The sequence below is a fragment of the Pseudorca crassidens genome, chromosome 16 (assembly GCF_039906515.1).
Source record: "Pseudorca crassidens isolate mPseCra1 chromosome 16, mPseCra1.hap1, whole genome shotgun sequence".
Taxonomy (NCBI): Eukaryota; Metazoa; Chordata; class Mammalia; order Artiodactyla; family Delphinidae; genus Pseudorca; species Pseudorca crassidens.
The window spans coordinates 15,841,789-15,855,295 of NC_090311.1; the positions used below are offsets into that span (position 1 = coordinate 15,841,789).

At 44.7% G+C, this 13,507-nt stretch overlaps 1 protein-coding gene across 11 annotated transcripts in view; it reads left to right on the top strand.

The window, feature by feature from the left end:
• The window catches only part of ABLIM1 (actin binding LIM protein 1), a 312,026-nt gene that overhangs the window by 227,172 nt on the left and 71,347 nt on the right, over positions 1–13,507 (top strand). The window contains exon 1 of one of the 11 annotated variants that reach the window (XM_067709335.1): positions 3,794–3,959. The exons of the other annotated variants lie outside the window; for them this stretch is intronic. The gene's annotated coding sequence lies outside the window, so the exon portion shown is untranslated. Of the gene's footprint in view, positions 1–3,793; positions 3,960–13,507 lie in introns of those variants that run through there. 11 annotated transcript variants of the gene reach the window in all.

The window sequence follows — 13,507 nt, forward strand, 5'->3', positions numbered from 1 at the left end:
TCCACTTTAAATCATTTTTGTAAGTAGGTTGTAAACTTTAAAAATTAAGAAAAATATATTTTCCATTGCTGACTAGCATAATTTTAATTTAATTATGAGGTTAATTGGCTCTTGTGGGTTCACCTGGATCCATTTCTCCATCTGAAAGGTCATGCATATTAGAAAACGCCCGCCACCCTCTTGGATCTGCCCATCTGGTGGATGGTGAGAGAGGCAAAGGCTCTCTACACCCAGATCCAGCCTTTCTCCTTAAATCTGGGCTGTACCTCCAGTGGGCATTAGGGCAGCCCTTTGGTCTCAAGAAATCTTCTCTAGCTTCTGGGTTCCTGACAGCTGAGACAAAAGGTGGTGTCCGAGCTACCTCGGCTGTAGTTTGGCCTTATGTTTTTGTCCACTTAGCCCCTTGTAGCAAGTGTTCAACTTGGCGGTAGACGTTGAAACGTGGCACCATCCGCAGGTCACCAGGACAACTTCTATTCTGGGCACAACTTTCTCTAGGTGAGGATGTGAAATTTTCCACGAGGCCCAGGAGATGATGACTGCTCCAGGGGAGATGGGCGCATTTGGTCCCCTTGGCCTCAGGCAGCGATGCTGCCCTGCTACCTATCCTACTAGGAACAGGCTTCCTCCTCTTTCGTTTTCCACCTGAACGTGCTTGCTTCCTGCACCTCATGGCTTCCCACCTTGTGAGGGATGTAATGCCAATTCCAGCAGATGGACCTGCCTAGAGTTTGCCAGGAGGAGTGACGGTCAGGGCTGGTACTCGTCCAGCCCAGAGAAAATGAACTGCTTCAGTAATCCCTTTCCCTAAAGGACACTTTGGAGTGGCCTTGCAAATGATAACTGTTTATAAACCATCTATTTTCATGGCCCTGCAGCAAACCTCAAAGCTGCAGGCAGGCATCTTGGAAACATAGACAGAATCAGGAATTTTGGAGCTTGAAGTGGCCTTAGGTAAGGTGGGAGAGGCAAGAGTGGTTACTAGAAAGAACTGACACAGCCAGACACACCAGGATTTGATTATAGTACCTACACTTAGAGCTGAGCAATGGGTAGCAAGTTGCTTAAACTCTAAGCCTCAGCAGCCTCATTTGTAAAATATGGATAATCTTTACCTTTTAAAGGCTTAAATCGGATTATAAATGAGTCATCTGGGACAGTGCCTGACATACGATGCTTCAAGAATGTTTTTTCCATTTTCTTCCTTTATAAATGAAGAAAAAGATTTTGTAAAAGCCCAGTACATTGAATGAGCTCATAACTTCCTATCTGAATGAAGGAGGCAGGCTCACCCCCACCGACTTACTCTCTGATGTAGTTAAATATGTGATTATTTCAGATGCACAAGTTAATAGTCATCAACACGTACAAAGCACGTTGATGCTTTCTTTTGAAATTTTCTTAAATCGCTTAACTTTAGACATCCACATGCGCCTAAATTCGATCTATCATTGTTCCAGCAAGTATTTTCTCTTACAATACTTTTTACAAGGCATCTAGCAGCTGCTAAATAAAGATTTGTTGACGAATGATTGTTTTTCCCATTATGAATTTTTGTCATGGCCTTCACATACTCTTTGGGCATAAATTCCTCACCACCCTACTTACTAATTACTGGTTCCTTTCCCTCACGTGGGAAATAAATGCCCACGTGTCTTTTTCCTGTCTGTTATCACATCCACCTGAGTGTGGTCTGTTAAGTATAAACTCCTGGAGGATTTGTGCTTTCTGTTTCATTGTTCTGTATAATGCCCAGCACATTTGCCCAGATGGGGCGTTTCTCAGTATCTAGGATGATGATGAAGAGGCCTCTTAGCTTCTACGGACTGTGAGAGCTCCAATATCAGCTCCTTGATATAGACTGAGACCCTTTGGAACAGATGTTAACCACCTGCCCCTTTGATTAGTAACATCTTTATTTACATACCTTACAGTTCACCCTGGTTAACTGTGTGATTTAAGAATCCTTAGTAAATTTACAGAGTTGTGCAACCATCATCCCAATCCAATTTTAGAACATTTCCATCACCTCAAACAGATCCCTAAGCCCATCCTTTGATTCTTTATTCTTCACTTTCTTTCCCATAATCACATGCACATGAATGTAGAGAAGGCAGGTCAACAGGAAAGGCATCTCGTTATTGCTCAGTAAGGGCTGCCCAACTAGAATGGTTTCTTGAAACTCTTGACTCTGTCTGGTGGTGATTTGGGGCTCTTTTCATTTGGAAATATGCTTGGCCAATTTAAAGATGAACCATCCTCTTTCTCTCCATCCTAGAAGATATAGAGGTAATACAGAAATAAAATCTGAAAGAGGAGCTGATAACTCCAAATATGGGAGAGTAGAAGAGGATGATTAAGTCTGGGGGGCAGTGATCCCAGATCTTATGCTCCTGTGCCTGGGAGCATGGTTGAATTTCCCTTTTTCCTTTGTAAGGAGGGACACTTTCACTCCTCTGCAAACAGTGGACTGCCTACTAATGTCCCAAACAAGAGGCAAAGTTCTAGGATCCCCTGGATATCTCATTTAAAGTATAGATTACCAGACCTCACCCAGAGATTCTAGGGGTCCAGGCTGGGGCCAGGAATCTGCATGTTAACATGCCACCCTGCTCTGGGTGATTCTGGTAGGGCCAGGGGGCTACAGATCACACTTAGAGAAACTGTCCCTAAAAGGGTGTGGTGAAAGCACATTCATGGGGGCTTTCGACTCCTTGGAAGGATAATGCACTAGAAGTTTCGCTAACCCCCTGTAGTTCTTATAATGTGTAATCCAGTGGCTTCCTCTTCACTTTAGAAGCACTGTTCTATTGCTAAAATCCTAACATGTCTTCAGCAGTGTTTGGGATTGCTTCCAAACCAACCTAGAGAGATTACACACACACACACACAAAGGTCTTTTTATGTATTAGCTGATCTTTACGAGCAAATAATCTCCATGAAAAATTTCCCTAAATCACTTTAGTCTTGTTAAAAATGACAGGAGTCAACAGAATCTTGCCCTAGTTCTAAGGGAGGGCTACAGAAAAGGGGCTGTGCTAGCACCGCGGTAGAAGGTTTCCGGCTCCGTCTGTTCATAAACACGCAGAGCCTGTGGCTTTGCCTTCTGTGGTGGCTTCATCTGGCATTTCTGCAGGACAGTTTAGTGGACAGTGAGGTAAGGCGTGTAAAGTGCCTGGAATGTAGGTAACTAGTAATTTTTTTACTGCAGTAAAAGGACACAATACAAAATGTACCAACAGTGTGAAACACGGAAGCTTCATAAGTGAAGTTTGGGGGGGATCCCATTTATCTCAATACAAACATTCTGAAATGTGAAAATTCTGAACAACGAGTGGAAACCAAAATCAAGTTGCACTGTGTTTTATTACACCTACAGAAAGGATGCCATAAAGTGTGTCTCCAATGCAGTGACTTAGGAGAGGAGGCTATTTGATCTCTATGCTCAGTCGTGTACCTTTCCATCATCCCAAATCGAAGAAAGAAATTAAAAAGCACAAGACACTGGTTTCAACGCAAGCCTCTGCCCCCGGGGACAATCGCTGTCAGATTAATGGTTCAGACAAGCGTGGGTGAATGTGAAGAAATGGTACTTTCCCCACCTGCAGTTAAAAAAAAAAAAAGAAAACATACCCCCCTCCTTTTTCAGAAACATGGACTGGCCCGTTAGTGGTTGCTGGTGTGTTTAACTAGTAAATGCAGTGGGGAGAGGGAGGGTGGGAACGCCTGCCCCAGTCTGTTCTTTTTTCCGGTGTGTGTCTCTGGAGAGACGTGCATTTCGTTAGCCTTGCTTCAGAGAGGAGCCCGCTCGCGTGCCCCAGGCGGGCGGGGAGCCCCGGTCTGTCGGGCTGAGGTCTGGCGTTTCCAAGCGTCTTTGCCGTGTTGTGAGTTTGAAGTCCAGAGTTCCCTGCTCAGCAAAACCAGGCACCGAAGCAGAAGAAAAGGAGCCCTGGATTAAGGTAAAGCGATGTTGCTGGAGGTGTCCTTGGCTTTGCAGAGCAGACGTGAAATTCCCCGCTTCCTTGGCGACATTGGAGACCCCCAGGGTCCTCCAGATGTGGTATGCTGGATCCTGGCGACAGAAGCCACTTGCTTTGGCCTGAAGGACATTTAAACTTTTTGCTTTTCTTATGATACAAATGAACTACGGAGGTTTTTTTCCATGCATCTAGTAGCAAAGAGCAGGAAAGGCAAGTTATTTGACTGAGAGTAATAGTTTATTGACCTTTTAAAGAGTGTGTTTTTTCAGACTGCTACCCCCAAGATTGAAAGGAGAGTGTGGTTTCCAGATTGTTTTGTTTTGTTTTGTGTGTGGTTGTAAAGCTCTGCGGAATTTATGTTTGAGATGAAAGAACTTAATCGTATTTGGGGGGTCTGGTGGTAAAAGGGGCGAGGGGAATTGACTCAATTGATCTGTTACTATAGATGTGAGGATTTTTCCTTTAAGAAGTTTCCCATGAATGAATATGGGGAAGCAAAACATTTGTGTATTATTCATATTGTCTTACAGCTACAGGTTGAAAGAGCCTGACTGTGCCCTCTCTTTACCATCTTTGGGCAGGAAATTAAGAAATCTAGAGATTCTTGCCTTTCTAATGCAAACAGGTTTTCTGAAAACCTAGTTATTAATCAAACCATGCTCCAAAGTTTATTTTTGAGAAAAAATTTTAAAGCATGCTGTGCTAGCACTGAAGAAGGAATGAGACAAGAAAAAGCATCTCAACCATGAAAGAAATAGATTTATGATTTGGGAAAGGTTAAAAAAAAAAAAAGTGAGTCTAGCCTAAAAGTCAGCAGGTGTGGGGTTGCCATAGCAGCTCCATCTATCCCTTCACCGGGACTGGGGATTTAAAAGAAAATTGAGCCTGTTTTCTCTGAGACAGGCTCAGGAGGTATGTTAAGAGGATGTGAAGTTATTTAGATTATCCAAACAGGTTCTGACAAGTAAGTGAAAATAACTAATTAAAATATTGTTGCCATTCTATAATGGATCAAAAGGCTTGTTGAGTCATGATGTACTTACAGAAAAGGTGAATTTGCCACAGCTCCTTGATATAAATTACTTTTTTTTTTTTTGCGGTACGTGGGCCTCTCACTGTTGTGGCCTCTCCCGTTGCGCAGCATAGGCTCCGGACGCGCAGGCTCAGCGGCCATGGCTCACGGGCCCAGCCGCTCCGCGGCACATGGGATCTTCCCGGACCGGGGCACGAACCCGCGTCCCCTGCATCGGCAGGCGGACTCTCAACCACTGCGCCACCAGGGAAGCCCCGTATAAATTACTTTTGAGAAGGGTTTTTAAGACTAAATGTGAGGCCTGGCTCAGCCTCTTTGAAATAAGCTTTCAATGCACGTTTCGACCTCATGTTTTCAAGTGGGTTCCTTCTGCATTTTCATGTGTCAGTGAGTTTAACCCCTGCACCTGTGGCTTATCCAACTGGGTCAGGGGCTATCATATCATGACAACAGAGGTCTGCAGGTTTTTCCCTCCAACTAAATAATAGCTAATTTAAAAGGACGGGAAAGTCCAAAATGCTCAGGACTTAACACCCCAAGTGTGTAGAGGGATGATCATGGTTTTGCCTCCTGTAGACCAGGTTTCTCAGCCTCAGCACGACTGGCATTTTGGATGGGGTGATTCTTTGCTGTGGGGAACTGTCCTGTGTTTAGCAGCATCCCTGGTACCCACCCACTAGATGACAGTAGCAATTCCCTCCCCAACTCAACAACTAAAAACATCTCCAGCCATTGCCAAATGTTCCCTGCAGGGCAAAATCAGTCCCCAGTTCAGAACCACTCCTATTAAGTAACCACTTTTGAGACCTACTGGGAGGGCTGGGTCGGGGAGGCAAGACCCCAAGGGAGAGTGTTTATCAAAAGAGCAGGAACGGGACAAATATTTTGCCCTGAGCATTTTGGTCTTTGCTTTGTTTTCTTTTTGTTTGAAATCACATCCTGGGCTGGGTCGTGGAGCAGGGGTTAAGCACTCTTCTCCATATACATTCTTCTGCCCCTGGCCTCTCCCCTCCTGGTCCTTTGTGGGCCTTATTTGTTGCAGTGCCTAATCAAACTTCTCTGAAAGGAATCCTATCTTAAGTGCATCCCAGAAATGCACTATTTTTTTTTTAAAAAAGCATCTCGTATTATAGCACGTTTTATAAGGTGTAAAAAATAGGTGTGCCTTGTGTGTAAATCTGGGCACACCTATTTGGTTTTTCTTCTGGAACCTGTAGCTAAGTGCTTCCATTTCTTTTTTCCTTTCCCCCTCTGTACCAGTAAGTCTCAGACTTTCTGATTGAGAGTTGGGTCTCATTTTGTCAATGAAATAAAATAGTCACAGCCTTTTTCCAATTCACAGATAACAAAAAAGTCAATGGCTGGAACTTTTTCCGTTTAAAAGTTTTCTTACACCTTTAGCATATGCTGTTGTGTGTTTGCTCTCAGAGGTTAACAGATTACAAAATGAAATCGTAACAAATTCTGGAACAAAACATTGGAAATAGCCAATTTTGCTTAGTTCTACTTAACTTTTCTTGGTGGACCTATGTTCTAATTATAGCTTTAAATTTTATAAGTATACATTCATAATCTTATTAAACAACGATCTGATATACAAACTATATGTATTACATGTTCTTGGCATTTCTCCAAGAACATGATATGTGCTGAACACCATGGTATGTTGCAAGGAGTGGCCACAGGCTGCTCTGGGGAGGAAACCCTCCTCAGACCCAGCTCAGGTAGGGGTGGTGCCTGACATTGGCTGAGCATATCAGGAAACACCTCTAATTGTTGGAGTCATTCTTGGTGATGGGTTGGAATGGCCCGTGGTGTTTTCTGTGATTCATTACAAAGCACATCTTCCGTTTACCTCTACTTGGAGGTACCTATGTATCCGACACCTTGTGCTCTCTTAGAAGCATTTCCTCATTTGAAAACCCACTCCCTCGTTTACTAGATCTAAGATCTATGAATGCAGAAAACATAAGTATTTTAGGTCCATTTTATCACCAGGATGTAGCACAGTGACTACGGATGCTGGCTGCTCAGTAGTTGATGAATAAACAAGTGGATGTCAGTGATTCCCATACAAAGACCACCCGGGAGCTTGGTCTGCAAGAAGTTCGCATGTCTACCACCTGTGTCCTGTCCACATAGTCTATTCTGTGTATTTTTTTCAAAAGGACAAATCCATTCCCCATCCAAGCAGCCTTTAATGTTTGAAAGACTACCAGGGAAATCTTTTAAGGATATAGGAATAGTGGTTCTGTGGGTTGTAAAATGTAGAGGGGAGAGCTTTATAAATTTTTCTTCCTGAGGTCCAGATATTAAACTTATGCTCTTATATTTAAAGCCCCACGTGCTAAAGCTGCCTTGTGGCTTCAGTGAGAAGAACATGCCAAGCCTAGGACTTGACCTAAAGGCAATGTATTCCCATCCTCTTTGTTTTTAAGAAAATTATCCAGTCCAATGAACTTGTAGATCACAAATGAAAAAATATGCCTTATATATTCTTATGTATTAGGGTATGAAGTCTTCGAGAATTGGGAGTGTCTACTGGGAAGTCAGAACAGTGCTGCTTAAAAGAGCCTACATTTCGGGCTTCCCTGGTGGCGCAGTGGTTGAGAGTCCACCCGCCGATGCAGGGGACACGGGTTCGTGCCCCGGTCCAGGAAGATACCACATGCCGCGGAATGGCTGGGGCCGTGAGCCATGGCCGCTGAGCCTGCGCGTCCGGAGCCTGTGCTCCGCAACGGGAGAGGCCACAACAGTGAGAGGCCCGCGTACCACAAAAAAAAAAGAGCCCACATTTCTTGAATCAGATATCAGGACATGGGGTGTCCAGATGAGGCAGATGACTTGAAATGGGGACTTCCCTGGAATATGCAGGATGTAAAGATGTAGTAGTGGTATGTAAAGGAGCCCAAGATGGCCTTAATGCTGTGATTCAAAGACTGTCCCTTGCTCCGTTTTCTAAAGCAGAGTCCCTGGTATGAGTCTATATGGGCAAGAATGAGTCTAACTGGTGCCTTAAGCTGCCCAGGCTTAAACTGTGACCTTGCAGGGAGGGGGCCCTAATAAAAGAGGAAACAAACCCCACTGCTTTTCCTGTTCACCAAGCCTGGAATGTCTTTGGCAAATACGTGTCTGTGTCCTCCTCAGCATTGCTGGTTCACATTGAGGGCGTTTTTTTGCTCATAAACATTAGATGAAGCAGGAATGCTTGCTTACACTTAAGGCGGCTTTTATCTTACCCTCCTGCTAAATAATAATAGTGTTCGTTTGTCTTGGGGCTCTGCAGCTGGCTCCTTGCATCCGCGCTTATATCCGTATACCTTGTCCAAATAAACATACTTGAAAAGATAGAGAAATGTGTTTTGAACAGTTCAGAACATCCTCTAACAGGGTTTTAGCCCAGCTTTCTGCTTTGTTTTGGCAGCTTGTTTAGGATGCAAAGTGTATCTTGTTCTGGCAACAGATTAAAGAAGGTGTTGGTTCTTACATAACAAAGTTTAGGGCCTAAGGACTGGGGTGGGGGGTGCTGGCGAGTGCAGATTTCCAGTCTTCCTTTGTGGGGTTTTTTTTGTGGTACGCGGGCCTCTCACCGCTGTGGCCTCTCCCGTTGCGGAGCACAGGCTCTGGACGCACAGGTTCAGCAGCCATGGCTCACGGGCCCAGCTGCTCCACGGCATGTGGGATCTTCCTGGACCGGGACACGAACCCTTGTCCCCTGCATCGGCAGGCGGACTCCCAACCACTGCGCCACCAGAGAAGCCCTCCTTTGTGGTTTTTAAAGAGTCTTAAAGCATAAGGAAAAAATGATGTACCTTTTTTTTTTAATATATATACATTTATTTATTTTATTTTTGGCTGCGTTGGGTCTTCATTGCTGCGCGTGGGCTTCCTCTAGTTGCAGTGAACGGGGGCTACTCTTCGTTACAGTGCGCGGGCTTCTCATTGCGGTGGCTTCTCTTGTTGCAAAGCACGGGCTCTAGACACGCAGGCTTCAGTAGTTGTGGCGCACGGGCTTAGTTGCTCCGCGGCATGTGGGATCTTCCCAGACCCGTACCAGGGCTCGAACCCATGTCCCCTGCATTGGCAGGCGGATTCTTAACCACTGCGCCACCAGGGAAACCCCTGTGGGTTTTTTTGTTTTGACTTTTAACCTCAGAACTGTAAAAACCTATTGAAAAACCTTACCTTGGCTTAGCCAGCCCTCTGCAGTTAAGCTCCTGCCCTGCCCCCCCAAGGCACCTACATCTCTCCCCTCGATTCACTCCAGCCTACTGGCCCTCTTTCTGTCTCTCAAGCACTCTCTCGCCATCTTGGGGTCTTTGTACTCGCTGTTCCCTCTGCCTGGAACATTCTTCCCCCAGGTCATCTTCTGTCCCCTGGCCCTGTTTTATTCTCTTCTTGGCACTTTTTTTCCACAATATGAAATTCTTCCTTGTTTGTATACACATCATTGTCTGTCACCTGTTGCTAGAATGTAAACTTCATGACAGGTGCTGCCATGTTCCCAGCACCTAAAACAGGATCTGCAAATGAATGTATTTACAAAACAGAAACAGACTCACAGACGTAGAAAACAAACTTATAGTTACCAAAAGGGAAAGGGTGGGGGAGGGATACATTAGGAGCTTGGGATTAACAGACACACACTACTTTATATAAAACAGGTAAACAACAAGGTCCTACTATATAGCACAGCGAACTACATTCAATATCCTGTAGTAACCTATAATCCTATAATGGAAAAGAATCTGAAAAAGAATAGGTATATGTAACTGAATCACTTTGCTGTACACCAGAAACTAACACAACATTGTAAATCCACTGTACTTCAATACAATAAAATAAAATAGTGTCTGATGGAAGGTAGGTAGGTGATCAATAAATGGATGGTGGATGGGTAGATGGAGGAATGAATGGGGAGGGAGGGAAGGAGGCGGGGGTGCTATCTGCCTAGTAACCTCCTGCTCCCCTTTAAATCTAACCAAGCGCTCCCCTTCTGTGGTGCCCCCCTCCACAGTGGTCTTGGGTGGTTTTCTCCCCCATGCCCACCTCACTGGGCACATCACACCAACAGTGCCACCTGTTGTAGTCCCTTGTTTTGGAGTCAGCCACACCTCTGCAGGGTAAGCATCGGGACAAGAATATCTAATAAAGGGTGATTATGGCTGTAGTTATTATTAGTTCTTACTGCACTTTATAACCCTATCTCATTAATGTCCTTTCACCCATGTGCATTACTCTGTATTACTTTCACCTTTGTTTTGCAAATAAGGAAACTGAGGCTCAGAGCAGCTGCCCAGATGATTACTGGCAGGGCCTGGATTTGAATCCATGATGTCTGTCTCCAAAGCCCATATTCCACAGCATTTGTCTCCTCTTCATCAGGTTGATGAGAATTGGTCCGCCATCAGCTTTTGCCAAATGAATGAAACCTAAGAACTCACCTCACCTCCTCCCTCTCTTCCTTATTATTTGAGCTTATAAGCATTATTTATAATATAAACATTATTTATAATATTATTTGCAATATTATATAAATAGTGTAAAGATGAGCTTATTAGCTCATCTCTAACTAGCTGGTGTATCTTAAGTCACTTTTTTTAAACTGTCAGGGCTTAATTGATTATTTAAACTCTCATTTTTCTCATGTAAGCAAATCCATTAGTTAAAAAGTTCAGCTATTGTTGAGTCATGCATAAGAACTTTAACCGAGCTGGTTCCTGGGCAGCCCTAGGGACCACTTTCCCTGTTTTCAGCTCCCAGCGTTACATTGATTTCCCTTAGAACATAAAGCTTCTCACTAAGAAAAGAACCTAGCAGCCATAGATGGACATTTCAAGTGAAAAAAAAAAAAAAAAACCTAGGAAAAAGCCTAAAAATGTAAACTGTGTCAGTGTTTCTTCCCATATTTTTAACACAACCAGGTGCTTCCAATTGCCTGCCCCTCCACTTGGTTGCGTTAAAAATATGGAAGAAGGGCTGACACCAGTCTTTATGAGTTTGGTTGGCCCCAGGATGTTCCATTGCTGAGGTAGAAAGCCAAGATCAGAAGCCTCTGGTGACACGTGCATGTAATTCTCTAATTCCGTTCTAAGGTGATAAAAGCTGCTGAACTTTCATAGCGTTGTGGTGGAAGGAGTTAACTGCGCTCATGCCCCAGGTGTCCGCATCTGGTGTGCCCAGTAATGTGAGTCTTCGAGCAGGAACGAGGCAGACTGTGCTGGTGTGTTGCGAGCAGGTCCCTCATCGTCTGGCAGCTTGAATTTTCCAGCACACGACAAGTCCCGATGACGACTCTAACAGGGCAGAGTCCTGACAAGGCTGGTCCGTCAAAGCTTTCCTTGGCGCAGAACCAAGTTTCACCCAGGTTTGGGGCCAACCCAGCTGGTTCCCATTTTCCTTGGTGGGAGGATAAGCAGGAAGATGGAGTTCATGTGTGATAAAATCAAAAGGCCCTCCAGCACTGGGGGTGGGACCACCAAGAGGCGCTCTGTCGTGGGTAGCATGTGTGTGGAATCTGTCACGAACCCCAATGTGTGACCCAGCTTCTCTGTCCATCACAGCCACTACTGGCCCTTTAACCATCCCTGAGCAAAATTGGAGGGACTGTGACTTTTTAACACAAAACTCTCAAGCTCCTTAATGGTCTTGGGTGTGCTCATTAATAACTGTGTCTCGTGGTTGGAATTTAACTGGTTTTGCAATGAGAGTATTGGAAAGGAATTTCTGACTGAGTTCATGCATTACTTCCAGCCCAGAGCCATTTGGTAACTGGGGCCTTGCCTAATCTGAGCTCACACTGACACGGGCTGCAACTCAGTTGGCTGGTTCCCAGACCTGGCCTGGCACCAACCTGAAAGATCTCTTCTCTACCTGCTTTTCTGTGTTAAAGGTAATTCCGGCTCAAGACCCCTAGAAATACCATGGCAGGAACGTTACATAGACTTAATCTGGTCTGACCTTCTTAAAGTTAAGGATATTGAGACCCAGAAAACACAAGAAGGTACAACCTATTGGTGAGAGCGAAAAGCAAGCCTCAGAGCAGTTCTGTGTTTCACCACCCCCAGCACTCCCCAGGCCACCCCATTCAACTACTTCTCTGCTTATTGTACAAAAAAAAAAAAAAGTACTCCAAAAGGCCTTCGGAATATTAGAGCTATTGCGTGAAAGCAGGGTGCTAGGGAGTTGAGTGAATTTCTCTGCTGGTCATTCCGTGGATATTTGAGAATTTTTGCTCAAAGCTTTATTTTATATTCTCTTTGTTTTGAGACACCTTCCCTTTCCAGGCCAGGCCAGAAGAAGGCCTTCCCTTCTTATCCTGAAAACATGTGAGTTTCCACCTGCTTCCAGGAAGATCGTTGATGACTGCCTGAGATGCCCTGCCCTGTCCAAGTAGAGAACTTCTAAAAGTTTTCTTTACAAAGTAATGTGTGCTCATTTTAAATGAATAAACAAAGGAGCACATGGTGTAGAATCATACAAGGCAGAGGGCAGATGGTAACTCTGTCTGTACAGACTCTTTCTGCAAGGGGCCAGATAGTAAATATTTTCAGCTTCATGGACCATTACTCTCTCTGTCTTAGCCACTCAGTTCTTCTGTTGAAGGGCCAGAGTAGCCATGGACACCACGCAAACGAATGGACATGGCTGCATTCCAATAAAGCTTTATTTACAAAAGCAGGGCTACAGTTTGCCAGCTGTAGACATCCCAGTAGACATCCCCCTCTCCCTCCCCACCCCCGCTCCCCAGTGGTGGGTGTTGTTCCGAGTCCCTGGCAGCCACGGAAGTGTTTACATATCTGGAGTTTAGGCACATGGCTTCTGTCATCCCGAATGTAGTTCTGTATCTTGCTTTTCTCCTGTTTCCAATGCACAGATAAACGTGGGAGGGTATATGTCCTTGTTTTAGACAAATAGGACCACGTTGTGCCTGTTGTTTTACAGTTTCCTTTTCTTCGCTTGGCAGTGACTCAGGGCCAGTGCTTATGGATTTAGGACTTGATTCCTAAAGGCCACACAGTGGCCTCATTCTTTACCTTGCTCCAAGAAACCATAACAAATACAAGAGAATAACTATAGATGTAAATAAAATTACTGGCCGACAGTCAAAGATGATGTCTCGTTGGCTTCACATCATCCCGTGTGTCTGAGCGGCCCTCCACGTGAGCTGCTCTGGAGGGGGGATCGCTTCAGCCTCCTTGCTCCCAGCCCAGCACCGTGTACAAAGGGGCAAGTTAATACATGACTTTGCGTGACGATGAAGGTTTCCAAGCAAATTTTAGGATTAACATCATGATTGATTATGAAGAGACTTCTGTGAAATCCTGAAGATGCCAAGTTTTGTGTAGTGCTGTGGAATATGGTTTGTGGTGAATGAGGTTAGACCCGCCCTGTGCCTGCCCTTCAGTGTCTGTGCTTTTGGAGGTGTCCTGTGTTCATTTCCTAGGGCTGCTGTAACAAAGGACCACAAACTTGGTGACTTAGAACCACAGAA